We start from the raw sequence: 12,995 nt of genomic DNA on the forward strand, positions 1-12,995 counted from the left end.
TTTGTTAAAATGTTGCTTAATTAGATTTTTCTCTTTAATACCCGTACTCATCGCCAGAGTCCTCTTCCACCGGATCTTTAGTATTGACCATCCATCAGTTTGCGCCCATCTTAACATTTTGCATCTGGTTTGCTTTCCAATGATTCAGAGACTTATTTCCATAATCTTAGCATAGGTCACTGCAAGGAATTTAGGTTCTATGGTACAAATATAAGCCTACTGGCAGGAGATCCATCATAGCTCTCTTATCCGTGATTCAATGCGACAAACATCCGTCTTACAGCCTGAAAGTTGTGGGTTTGAGTCCAGCTCGCTCCTGCCATGTGTCAGTGTGCCCCCAGGATAAGCCTTTATTTAGCCCGTTAAGCCCAGCAGCCACCCAAGGCCTTGTTTCTGAGCCTTGTTTCTCAAAATGACGTGCTTAAAGCCAATCATGTTTTGTCCAGCAACTCTAAACTCCATACAAATGGTTTCAAACTAGCCAACACTTAGGAGATTCCCTGAGAAGTCTCATTATCACAGCAGCTGCTATGGTTTCATAGAAAATGAGGATGGAACATAGAGAAAAGTTTATTTTCCCTCTGCAGGTTTTTTCCTGCATTATAAGGTATATAAACCTTTTAGAATAAATATGAAGAAGGCTAAAAACGTTTGGAAAGCTAGATACACCTGTAAACATTACCTGTGCAAAGATTCATGCAGCCGAGGTAAACTAAACCAAAGTTACAGAGGTTTTAGTAAAGGAATACCGAGGCATTTTGCTTTTTTGGCACAGTTTGGCACATTTTGGCACCATCTAAAAAATCTGGAGATTTATTGTGTTTTTTTACTTGCAAAACTTAAACTTGTTTAACATGTCTTAAATGGCTTGTTTCCAAAGTGAAAAAATTTAAACTTTTTGATTAGCTTGTTTGTGGTAGTTTAACTGTGTTTTAGGATTATTAAAAGGATTTCTATCAGTATTTAACCAACATTCTGGTGTTTCTGTGGATACCAAATGTGTCTATGTTTAACTAGAGAACTTAGAGTAATGTACCTACAATAAAATGGTTCAATTACTCCCCTGGTATCTGGGGCTGCTGTGCTTAATCTGTAAACCTTACTTGCTGAATTGGGGACTGGATGAAACGTTGATCTAAATTAGGAGTAACATAAATTCATCAAACGATAATACAAAAATGTTATTGCAGTAATTTCTTCATTTAAAAAGACTCAGTAGTAAAACTGATGCATATCTTAGACTTACCAAATGTTTTGATCATAAGTCTCCAGAAATGACCACAATACCGATATACGAGGGTTAAGTAGACGGGAACCGCACGGCGCCACCTGAGTATGAAATGTGAGCACAAATTAACAAAGGGTGAAACTCGACATTGCATGTAAATAAATAAAAACCTACTATGCTATAGTATATACAGTAGAGCACACATTTACTCAGGGTGTAACGTTACGCGTATTCAAACTGATCATTTTCTCTAAAGCCCTTTTAGTTCAGTTTGCATGCACACAAATACAACATGGTTGCTTTAAAAAGCGACAGCTAAACTAAACTAAACTAAACAGGTAGAGACTCCCAGCTAGCTCTAAAGTCTGCGATTTGGGAAATAATATTGCTTATTCAGTAACAATAGAAGGGAAAGGGAAACATTTCACCACAGCGATACATAAAGTAGCTCGCTCTACACCTGAAATGACTTCCAGCCAAATGTTAACATCACAGATAAATGTGAAAAATCCGCTGACGTCAGAATCCAGCTACCTGTAGCGTCCAAACTCCGCAACATATTATAAGATGAAATTTGGATCCCAGTCAATGAGAGGGGATTTTCCCAATGTGCTGCATTCAGGTCCAGCTGGTAAACTGGGATGTCTAACTATCAAAACAACTCCAGGGAGATTTAAACATGTTTTATTCTCACTCTTAAGGTAATTAAACTGTGCGTTAGCCATACGCAGAGTTGCTTCAGATGGATTCATTTCATCAACCAAACAATCTTCTCTTCCTTCATCTCTTATTTTCAGGCAGGACTTGAAGGACATTTTCAGCCATTTTTCAGTTGAAAAACCTTCAACAAACGATAGAAAGAAAACACACAATCAGATCTGGAGCAGGGGAAATACTTATGTTGGGTAAATAAGTTACAGCGCTGATGACTAAAAACCCCTTTAATTTCAATAGATAAAGTGTCATCAACAGTTTTTTACAAGTTATGGCTATCTTCATAATGTGTACTTTAAGCATTGTGAAAATGCAAACAAACTCTTGAAAATTGTTCTAAACCAAACAACGCATAGAAATAGTTCATAATCAGAACTCTTTGGGCCACGCCCTACTAAGCAATTACCTCTACGGCGGCATTAGCTGTAGCAACGACGTCCAGAACAGTGTTGTTTCAAAACCGGCTGCCTCTCTGCTACTTTCAAATGTCTCTCCGTTTTCCACATGGTTGGTTGGACCATGTTTGGCCATCCATTGTCTACAGCCGCTTATCTGTGCAGGGTCCAGGGGAAGCTGGAGCCTATCTCAAGTGGTCTTTGGGTGAGAGGAGGTGTCCATCACAGGACGCTCACACCTAAAGGCAAGTCAATTAGCCAATTAACCTACGCCTGGGAGGAAGCCAAAGTACCCAGAGAGAACCCATGCTTGCAAACTCCATGCAAAAAGAAAAAAGAAATACTAAACATCGACACTGACCGTAACAGGTTGGAATGTAGGAGCAGCATCAATTATTTTATGTTAAACACAGCAGACAGAACCATCCAAACAATGGACATCCCTGGCTACGATTGACCAATCCTTGACTTTATTTCATATAATATATTGAAAAGGCGAGGAATATTCTCCATATTTACCCCATGAGTCATCTCCAAACTCAGCTGAAACAAAGGTGTTAAAAATTAGCAAATTTAATCAAATATAAATATTTTTCAGCCACATTTAGACACCAGTGCCTTGCCGTTTTTTTTTACCAACAGTTTCAAAATCCTGCTAACAGCTACCAAAGTCTCTGAGCACACAATGAGTGAGAAACTGAGGAAAACCGTTTTGGAAAATTACTCTGGTCAGCTGTTTTTAATCCTTGTATGAATTAATGGGGAGAACACCAGCCTTTAAAAGGGATAAAGGGGCAGACTAATGTTTAAACAAACATGCAAACTGGAGCCCAGATCGTCTTGTTTGGGATGGTTTCCAGCTGTCGCTTTAACGAACGTCACCAAAACAGATTTCAATTCCAGTGATTATGACAGTTTCAACGCTGCAGCTTGATGACACCCAAGGTTCACATGCGCGACACACTGGCTGTCTTTTTTCTGGAGAATAGTATGAATGGAGACCAGCGAGAGCAGAAAGGGAAACCTTATAATGGGCAGAAAGCTTCAGCTAGTTAGCGATCAGGATGTGAAAACCAATTACAGAAGAAAACTTGAGGGGTTACTACGGTTTTTAGTGCTGAGAAAACGTTGCTGTTCTCGTGAGAGCTGTAATTTCTCATTCATCGCAGGCTTTTAAGCTCACTTTTTTTTTATATCACGCAAACTAGAGACATCAATTTATCCTCCTCTCTGATTTTAGACATCATTCATGAATGTCAGGGGTGGAAAAAATATGCTGCTTAATTTTTGTGATACATGAAGCTCTCCTTTCTTACTGAAGTAACATAAGACGTTTAAATTATACGGTTAACAGCTTCACAAGGTCCCGCTTCGGCTCCTTAGCGGGTTCTGGACCGAGCTTTGATTGGAGCTTGTTGGATCTGGACCCCTGATGAAGCACTGAAAGGTTCGGGGTCCCTAAAAATGTGTGTGTGTGTGCGTGTGTGTGTGTTTGTGTGCCTTAAGAGGCTCTTATCCCAGGAGCAGCAAAGCAGGGACCTCAGCACTCCCCGACCCTGTCGTTCATGTCATCTACTTCCAAATGTCATAGACCTTTGTTGAGATCAGCAAGAAGGGCAACCGTACATGTGTGGGTGTGTGTGTGTGAAAGCGTCTGAGGCAAAAAAAACAGTGGAAGCGTGTGTGTCTACTGCTGCTCTCTGCCTTTTATTCGCATTAAAACCGTCAACCTGAGCAAGATGGGCTCTGTGACCTGGGACGTCTAATGACTGAGACGTCATTAGACGTCTCAGTCATCGCAACTAAAGAAAAGAAATTCATGAGGCATGAAACAGCTCTACGAATGAATGCTGGCGAAGGAGGCAGAGAACATTTTCTCTTTCTCTTTTGCCTGGAAGAAACTTTAGATTTTTCTTCTGTTGTTGCCTCGTCTTGCATGTTAGAGCCAACACGCAGTCGCTGCTAAAGGGGAACAGGAAGGGGAGAGCAGCGGCGAGGTCGGCGAGGCCGAGGCCGACGATATTAGCAGGAAATAGGTTGGGGCAGGGAGCGCTGTAGGCGAGCTGCAGCTAAACAAGCTATTATCATTCGTTTACTGGAGATTTGTCATTCACCACACAAGCTGCACACAAACTGGATATTTATATATATGCAGTTATTACTGTTTTGGCTTAAATTTCCTGGTTTCCTTCATCATTTTTGGTGTTTTCTGTCCAAACCTTTTAAACTCTTTAATCCTTTCTGGATTCTGCTTTTTGCCTCATACGTTTCCTCCGTTTTAAGTTGCAGTCGTTTATTCGTTTTTTTTCTCTGCGTTTTTTTTTTTTACATCGTCTTTTCTGAGCTGATTGTTTTAGTCAGGTAAGATATGGTGCCTGCTTTGACACCTGATAATCTAAAGTAATTTTCTTAATCTTCTCACATTCTGCTATGAGCAAATGTGGTCATGTGACTCTAATAAATAATATCTACCATGTTTTGGTTTGATCGAGGGTAATTTTATCTCATATCTTAGAAGAGTCGATGGGCCCAATAAGAGATCAAAGCTAAAATAAATGGAAAATGGAATAAATCTACGTTTTGAGGATATTTAAACGCTTTAATATTTGATTTGGGTTGAAGGTATGTGGGTATGATAGAGAAGCAGACGGGGACAAAACAACAGCGTTTGAACCGATCTTTTCTTTTTGTTTCCTCTGAACCTTTTTATTGTATTCTTGCTACTTTTTTCTGCTCCATTATTTTCTTTTTTCTCTTCCTGGCCTTTTCTTCTGCTCCACGGTTGTTTCCTTTCATTTATTTCTCCCCTTTCTTTTGGTTTTCTCCCCTGTCCTTCTGTCTATTTTTGTGTTTTCGTTCTTCTCTCTCATTCTTTGCTGCATTTTGTCTTTTTGCCCCCTCGGTTTCCTCTCTCCTGTTTTCCCAAAGCTTTCAGTCATATCCCACAGATTTATTTCCCATTATTTAACACACTTTTCCTTTTTCTTTTTGCTTCTCTAATTTATATGTTTTCCATTTAAATGTTTCCATTCCCTTATCCTTTATTCCTTCCATCTAATATCTTATATTTTCAACTACTCTTGCTTTTTTTCTACATTATCTTGTCCTTTTCTTGTTTCACCGCCATTTCCCCTCATTTTTTCCTTTTCTTATTTGCTTTCCTCTCATTTCCTTCCCTTCTTTCACGACCTCACCTTTTCTTCCTTCCTCTCCCGTGCTCCCTTCCCTCTTTATCCTGCAGAGATCCGGCTTTATTGGCAGAGCTTTATAGAACCAATACCAGCAGATTAAACCGCTGTCCTTTTCCCTCTCCTTGTTATTAAAGCGCCCGCTCCGGCACATCTGTGTGCGTCTGAATCCTCCGTCCTCGCTGCACCTCAGACTGGACCGGTGTTGATTCGTGGGATTGCACGTGCGCCGCAGTAATCGGTGCATTATTATTATCCAAGCAGCTCGCAGGCAGCGGGGACGCTCTCCCAAATTAATTCATCTCTGCCACAGTACAGTATGTCGGTGTTTGCATCAACAAATGCAAATCCCGAGTGCCTTAATGTCCCTGGATGTTTACACCATGTGTGATGACTGAATAAAGAAACTGTGATTCATGTAATGAATGCGATGAAATAAAGTGCAAACACATTTAGTCATCATACGATGCCGAGAGCGCTTGTTTATGTCGTTGTGTTTATGTGATTAGAAGCACTAATAGCTTCCACTCTCCTTCATGTTTGCTCTTATTATTTCTTGTGTGTTTAATTTTCAGAATAATCCATCTTTTCCACAGGTGAAAACTGACTAGTGTGACACGTTGTGGAAGACTAGTGATTTTGTTGTTGTAAGTTGACATTTTTGACAACAAGTCACAGTCTACCCCAGTGTTTCCCACCCAAACGTCTCCTTTATTTCTCCCAGTTTCCACTTGGCACATGTCTCTCTTTTCCTCCTAACAGCATCTATACAATTATAATCAGCCCCCTGCATTTGTTACGTCTGCCCTGACTCCCTCTGTTTTTATAAGGAACGTGTGTTTACTGGTGGCAACGCTGAGAACATCTTAATAATGCCTTCTTCGATCAGTAGGGGTCTGAAAACAAGCGTTTCTCCTCCCACTCTGCCACAAATACAAAGAAGATGAGCGCTTCAGAAACTGAAGGAATAAAGCGCCACGGGTTCAAACTGCTCCGTGAAACGATAAACACAGAACAGGCGAAGGAAGAGTCATCTGAACCTTTTCCTCTTAAGACCAAACACCGTCGGTGAGTGGATTACAACAACTGGGATTACCTGGACGTGGTCAGGGGGGTCTTTAATAATGGTGGCATGGCTCTTCACCCTGGGGGCCACTGCGTCAGGGGACAGCACGAGTAGGTGGTGAGGGTATTATTTAATCAATATACTTCTGCATGCTCATGCCTCTGGTGACGTCACATAAGACAAAAAAAAAAAACAAGCAATCATCGTCAAAAACGCTCAAAAATGCTTCTGATCATAATCAAAAGCACTGTTGAGCGTTTTCTTTTAATCATAGTTTTGATTTTTTTCTCTTTTCTTAATTAGAATTGGAAACTCTCCTCCCAGGTTTATGCCATCAGATTCATTCTTGTGCCTCTTGTGATGTCATCACTCCAAATAAACGCAAAGCAATTTTTTTTTCCTGTGCTTTTTATAAAAACTTTAAACTGTGAAATATTACTGTGGAAATACATTCTGCAATATCCAGCTGTGTTCCATTATGAGCATACTTTTTTTTTTAGTGGATCACACCCCCCACCTTCACACCACCTGAGCATCTATAAAATGAATTATTGCACTGAGCAGACATTTAAAAATAACATTAAGCTTCATGAAATCTTTGTTCTGCTAATAAAAAGACAAAAAGAGCATTGTTTTGTGGTTTTTATACCGGTTACAGTTGATTTAAAACTCTGCTTGGGTTGGTGAACCCCGTGGATAAATGTTTGAAATAAAGAAATTGTTTAAAATAAAAAGTGAAATCTCTTGTCTCATTCTTGGGGGGCAGAAGGGAGGGCTCAACCAGGGGGTCGTCCATGCAAGAACAGCCACTATTCTGTGCTCTGCTCCAAAATATATTAATAACCTGTGATCAAATTGACAACACAGGAATTTGGTCTGGTTACATGGGATTATTCTTCACTCTTATGGATATTTGAGGGGCGTAATATGTAAAGATGCTGTTACTTTATGGCATTTCTTTTTTAACTTCGTGTAATATTTATACACAGAGTTCATGTGACAGAAGTGAAAATGATTACCTCAAAGTCACTGATTTTTTTTTTAATAATCTGCATCTTCTCCCTTAAAGTAGCCAGATTTAATGGCCTAAATTAAGAGGTGTTTAATGTTATTGAATCTTTGCTTCAGACTGTGGTCAGCTATACAGTTGGTGAAGTGGATGGAAAACATACATGGTTCTTAAAGACTTTACATAAAACAGATTAACAGTTTTACCAAAACAGATCCTGATCCCAGTTTATAAAGGCAAGAGGAATTGTCCAGGGTCCTGAAAATGTTCCTGTGAGTGAAACGCACGTAGAATGGAGCAAAGGGGGCTGAGGTTCACCTTCTAGCAGGGAAACAAGTCTGAACATAAAGCTATCAGCGGGATGGGTTAGATCCAAACCTACAGACATGTTACAATGGCCTAGTCAAAGTTCAGATCTAGGTCCAACTGAAAACCAGTACCAAGACTGAAACATCTGCGTCTGCAAAAAGAGAGATGGCTTGAACAAAGTATCGGCTCTGAGGGGATGAATCCACAGAGGTTCAGGATTTACTTCTTTTGAATACATGAACCAGTTATCCGGTGATTTCTGGTGGCTACAAACTAGAACCATGTTAAACATGCTATCGGGATTACATTTAATCAGTATAATCTGTGTTACAGCCTTAGATGAACTTCAGATGTTTTATTCAGAAACACAAAAAGTTTAAAAATTAAATTATGAAATTGATATCTACATTAAAAAAAAAACATTTGAATTTGTTACTTGGTTGGATTCACGTCTGTTTGAACACATTTCTGCAGCTCCAGTTTAGCCCCTAAATGCTTCTGGTTCAGTTAGTTTTGTTCGGGTTTGTGTTGGAGGTCCACCTTTAATCTGAGGAAATCAAACATCTTTTCACATTTCTTCTCGAGTTCTGAGTCATCATGAGTGTTAAATCTGAGCAAGTCTGTGAATTAATTTGAAAATGAGAACAGAAACAGTAAAACAGAAACAAATATTTACAACCTGAATGAATGAAGAAGAAAAATATAGATTTTATCATTCAACTGAAACCAGTTCAGTTGGCTGATAAAATATATCCCCATGAACTGCATAAAGGAACTAATATAGGATAAGTGAGCACAAAGTGAGTATTTTACAATCCAGACTAATTCGTATTTTGTATCGTAAGGTGATGCGATTGTTGAAATGATCGCCCCCTACTGGCACCTTATGGGTAAATTTGCGTTTCTGTGGAAAGCTCTGCTTTTCATATTGTTAAAGATATTTTTTTACAAATTCAGAGAAGAAAAACTAAAAAAAAAATAGCGGTGGAAGCCTGTCGATCAGAAAGTCACATGGTTGACCATGTGATCCGCCATGTTTGTAAAAAAAAAAAGTTTCTGCTTCTTTGAGATCTGGGAGCCACCAGATGAGGCTTTATGTCGACTCCTCTTCGGGGGAAAACCATGTTCTGGAAAGGTGTAATTTGACCCGACATGAACATCTGATCAAACCTGTTTATGGAACCACAACTGATGCAATGAGATGGTTCTGCTGACCCGCACAGCTCTGCACTGCAAATCTGACGTGTGAATAAATTGTTTGTCAAAGCTTCCTTACACCAGGAGTGCCTAAATGTGTCTGAATCTGATCAGCAACATGTAACAGCTGCCTTAAACTGTCCAGCATTTTCAATAAAGAAGCCTTCATCAACTTTTATGACTCATTTGTACTTATTTTGTTGTGTGTGATTTTTGTAGCAAATTAGCAGAAGGTGTAGCAAGGAGTTTCAGAAAATACTCCGTTTGCATGACTTTCTTTGACTTAGAAATAAAAAATAAATGTCCAAGTCACACTTTCAAATTATTACTGCTAAATAGTACCTAATCTGTCACAGAATATACATCTTATCATTCATAGACATGCATGTTTTTGCATGAATATGTGGGACCGCTCCAGAAGGAATTCAGAGATGTATAATTTATAAGAAATTATTATCCATTATGAGGATAGTTTGGTTATGTTTCAGCATCACTCCAGCATTAACAGGTCCAGATAAGGCGTCATAAAGTTGCTGGTTTAGGATTTGGACCAGAACTATCCTAAAAACTGTGAATAACATCGTCTTGCCTGTCCGTGAGGACACAAGCCCATGAGTTTGAGGTTAAACGGATAAAGGAACATAGAAATTCTTTGCCTGTCATCCGTAAAGACTCACTCAGTCTGGTCATACGGCTATCACTTACTGAAGTTATAGAGATTTTTGAAGGAAAATGTCTGAAACTGTGAACTGGTTGAGGGTTTAATTCATGCAGTTTTGTACTACGCGCACACATTGCAGTTACAGTGTCTCCAGAAATCATTTGCTGCAGAGATTTAGCTTTGACTCCCGAATCTGTTTGTTTATCTGAGTAAAATTTCCTCTGAAAATCCATATTGGCCAGATTTTCGTGGACGAATGCGAAACAACTTGCAGGAAGTTTTCCTCCCGCTGCCACGCAGGCTGATTGCTGTTCGCCGTTGGATGCAACAGGCCGGCGCCGCTGCGCACTAGAAAAAGTTAGATTGTGTTTGCCTGCGCCGTGACTTGTTTATGATTTGCACTGTGTACATTTTTCACCTGTACCTGAAATAAACCGAGAGCCCGCAGACCGTTTGTGTGAGCTGATTAACGTGCATATTCCACCCCATTGTACATCTCAGCCAGACTCCAACTGCGGCAATCAATTCAATCAGCGGTGCTTATGAAGCCATTACAATCTCGCTGAGAGCAGGCGGGGGCTGCATCCTTCCATTGGCCTCCGAGTAATTACTGTTTTAGGGGAAAAGGGATGGAGGGATGGAAGGATGGATTGATAGATAGATGGGCAGACTAATAAAACACATCCCTAATGACTCGCATGTGACTATGAATATGCATCGCAGCGTCTGGGCCATAAGTGTGGGTGTTGTGATGTTTACAACCCCGTCCGCCCCCTCAGAGGAGGTCTGGCTGCGTTGCAGGAAAGGCTGCGGGCCTTGAGGGCGTCGCCTAAGAAGTCTTGAGATTCACCCGGAGCGGAACAACCGGTTCGGTTCCCTGGGTGAGCAGGAGAGGGGGGGGGGGTGGCATCGCCGAGCATGAACCCCTGACCTCCTGATGACCAGTAGGGTCCCTGAACCGGGACTGGAAAAGCTTCCCCAGCTGCACGTGTAGGAGGGAACTAATGAGGCACTCACTGTTTTTATGCTTGTTTTTAACCCCCCAGCATCCAACTTTAGACCTTTTCTATCTCTGCCTCAGGTGGTTTCAAGGCTGCTGCTGCTGCAGAAGTCCCATTTTAATAGGGTTTATTATGAGAAAGATGAATTAATTAAATTCTTTTTACTTTACCTGCTTATTTGTATCATTTCTGCGTCCTTTTTTCGGGCTTTCTGAAAGGTTTTAATACGTCTGTAATTAATTTACATCAACTTTAGCCTTGAACAAAGTCCTTAATACACGAGCCTGCCATAGGTTTTTCCTCTCCCTCCCTAATCATTGAATTCAGGAAATCAAATCACGTCCATCTCCACAGGTGGATGTAAATCCAGCACCTCAGCATGCCGACTGCTGCTACAGATATTTGAGAGAGGTCTCCAGGTTTCTGCAGATTAAACGCAGACGTCCAGACTTCATGGTTCCCCTGGATCAGTGCACAGAGAGCTTCATGGGTTTCCATGGCTGCAAATGATGGACAACAACAGATTTGGTTTTGGCAATAAATAACGATTAATAACTACCAAAGGTAATTATAAACTAAGTTAGCCATTTGATAAAAAATTACCATATCAGGGCACCATCTGATTATTAGGAAATAACAGCCAATCAGCTCTCAGTGTCTGTCAGTTATTAATGAATGAACACCTTTTAGGTGAGGTGTGGTAATTTGGACAATAGATGAAGGAAGTAATTCTGGAACCAACTTATTGGATGTTATGACAACTAAAATCAAAACCTTTCAGTATTCACTACCAGCTGGTTCATTGGTTGACGGAATATTTAGTAGGTTTGATGTAAAAACTGGGATTTTAGTAATTTAATAAGACCTATTTTCAGTAACCATTATCAAGCTTACTGTATGCATCCTTGCTTAAACCCACTAGATATGAAACTTATCAGCCAGCCGCTACAGAAACAGTTTCTCCCCCCAGGCTGTCTTTCGGAGTACTCAAATCAATACCTTGCTAATCTGCACTGATCCAACAATGTTTTTTCTTTTTTTACACTATATGTTTACATATGTCTCACCATGTTATATATCTATGTTTAAAATGTCTGTACATTAAGAGCAAAGTGAAACCAAAGCCAAACCTCTTGAGTCCACCGGCTTGGCTAATAAAGCTGATTCTCATTCTGTTCACGTTGGTTTTAAATCTTATTTATAACTGGAATTGTTATTAAAGTTTTCAGAAATCCTGTTGTTTTTTCTCTTTTAATTTACTTTCTACTAAATCTTTCTTTTTTTCTACCTCTGATGTTTTTCCTTCTTTTTAACTATAATTTCTTTTCCATTTCATGCTTTTTTCCTCCTTATCTTCTCTATTCATTTTTCCCCTCACAAAGATGCTTCCCATTCTCCCTCTTCCATCTCAAGATCTTGTCTTCAACAAACCTTTTTATTTTATTTTTCTCCTTTTAGCCTATATCCAGTGACTTTCATCAATGTCTTTTCACTCACTTTATCACATATTTATTGTTTTTAATTTCCTTTCTTTTGTTTCCAGGAACCAAACATCATTTATATGATTTATTTGGTCAGCAGGGAGCAAAATAGTGTCAGAAGCTTTAAATCCTTTAAACTCTTTTACAACAGGGAGAGCTTAAGCTTTCCATATTAAATAAGTATTTCCACATCCACGTAGCACTGAAACAGCATTGCTGAGGGTGTTTAATGACGTCCTTTTAGCCACTGATTCTGGAAGTTCTGTTAGTTTTTGGTGCTTTTAGCTCTAAGTGTAGCATTTGATGCTATTCTGCACAGTATTCTGATATCCTATTGGGGATTAAAGGAGCAAACAAAAGACATGCGTTTCTGTATTCATACAGAAAACGTTGACTTTGTTTAAGCACCTTTTTCCTGTGGAGTTCCTCAAGGTTCAATTCTCTGCCATTTGATCTGAGAAATAATGGCATCTCTCACCTTAAGAGTTCAGAACGCTCCTACTCGTCTTTTAACCGGTAGACGCTAAAAGGAACATATCTTACTCATCCTCTTCTCTCCACTGGCTGCCAGTGTGTCAAAATTATTTATTTTAAAATAATTTTCTTGTTTTTTAATTGGGTAATAGTCCTTTTCCTCCACACTTCTCTGACTTCAGCCCCGTGTTTCTCATTGGCCTCGTAGATCAGCCGACCTTCCTCTGTTGGTGGAACCAAAAACTGGTCTACAGCTCAGAGGAGATTGGCTT

The 12,995-nt window shown here is 39.8% G+C and overlaps 2 long non-coding RNA genes across 2 annotated transcripts in view; one reads left to right on the forward strand and one right to left on the reverse strand.

The window, feature by feature from the left end:
* The window catches only part of LOC118557171, a 28,190-nt gene extending 19,630 nt beyond the window's left edge, over positions 1-8,560 (forward strand). Inside the window, exon 4 of the long non-coding RNA XR_004927674.1 lies at positions 5,663-8,560. This is a non-coding gene — a long non-coding RNA (uncharacterized LOC118557171). The remainder of the gene's footprint in view (positions 1-5,662) is intronic.
* LOC118557173 lies at positions 776-3,828 on the reverse strand. The gene is made up of 2 exons (XR_004927676.1): positions 2,349-3,828; positions 776-1,329 (listed from the first exon to the last, which is right to left on the reverse strand). It is a non-coding gene; the product is annotated as an uncharacterized LOC118557173 (long non-coding RNA).
* Positions 8,561-12,995: the final 4,435 nt, after the last annotated feature.

This window comes from Fundulus heteroclitus, chromosome 2, assembly GCF_011125445.2.
Source record: "Fundulus heteroclitus isolate FHET01 chromosome 2, MU-UCD_Fhet_4.1, whole genome shotgun sequence".
Taxonomy (NCBI): Eukaryota; Metazoa; Chordata; class Actinopteri; order Cyprinodontiformes; family Fundulidae; genus Fundulus; species Fundulus heteroclitus.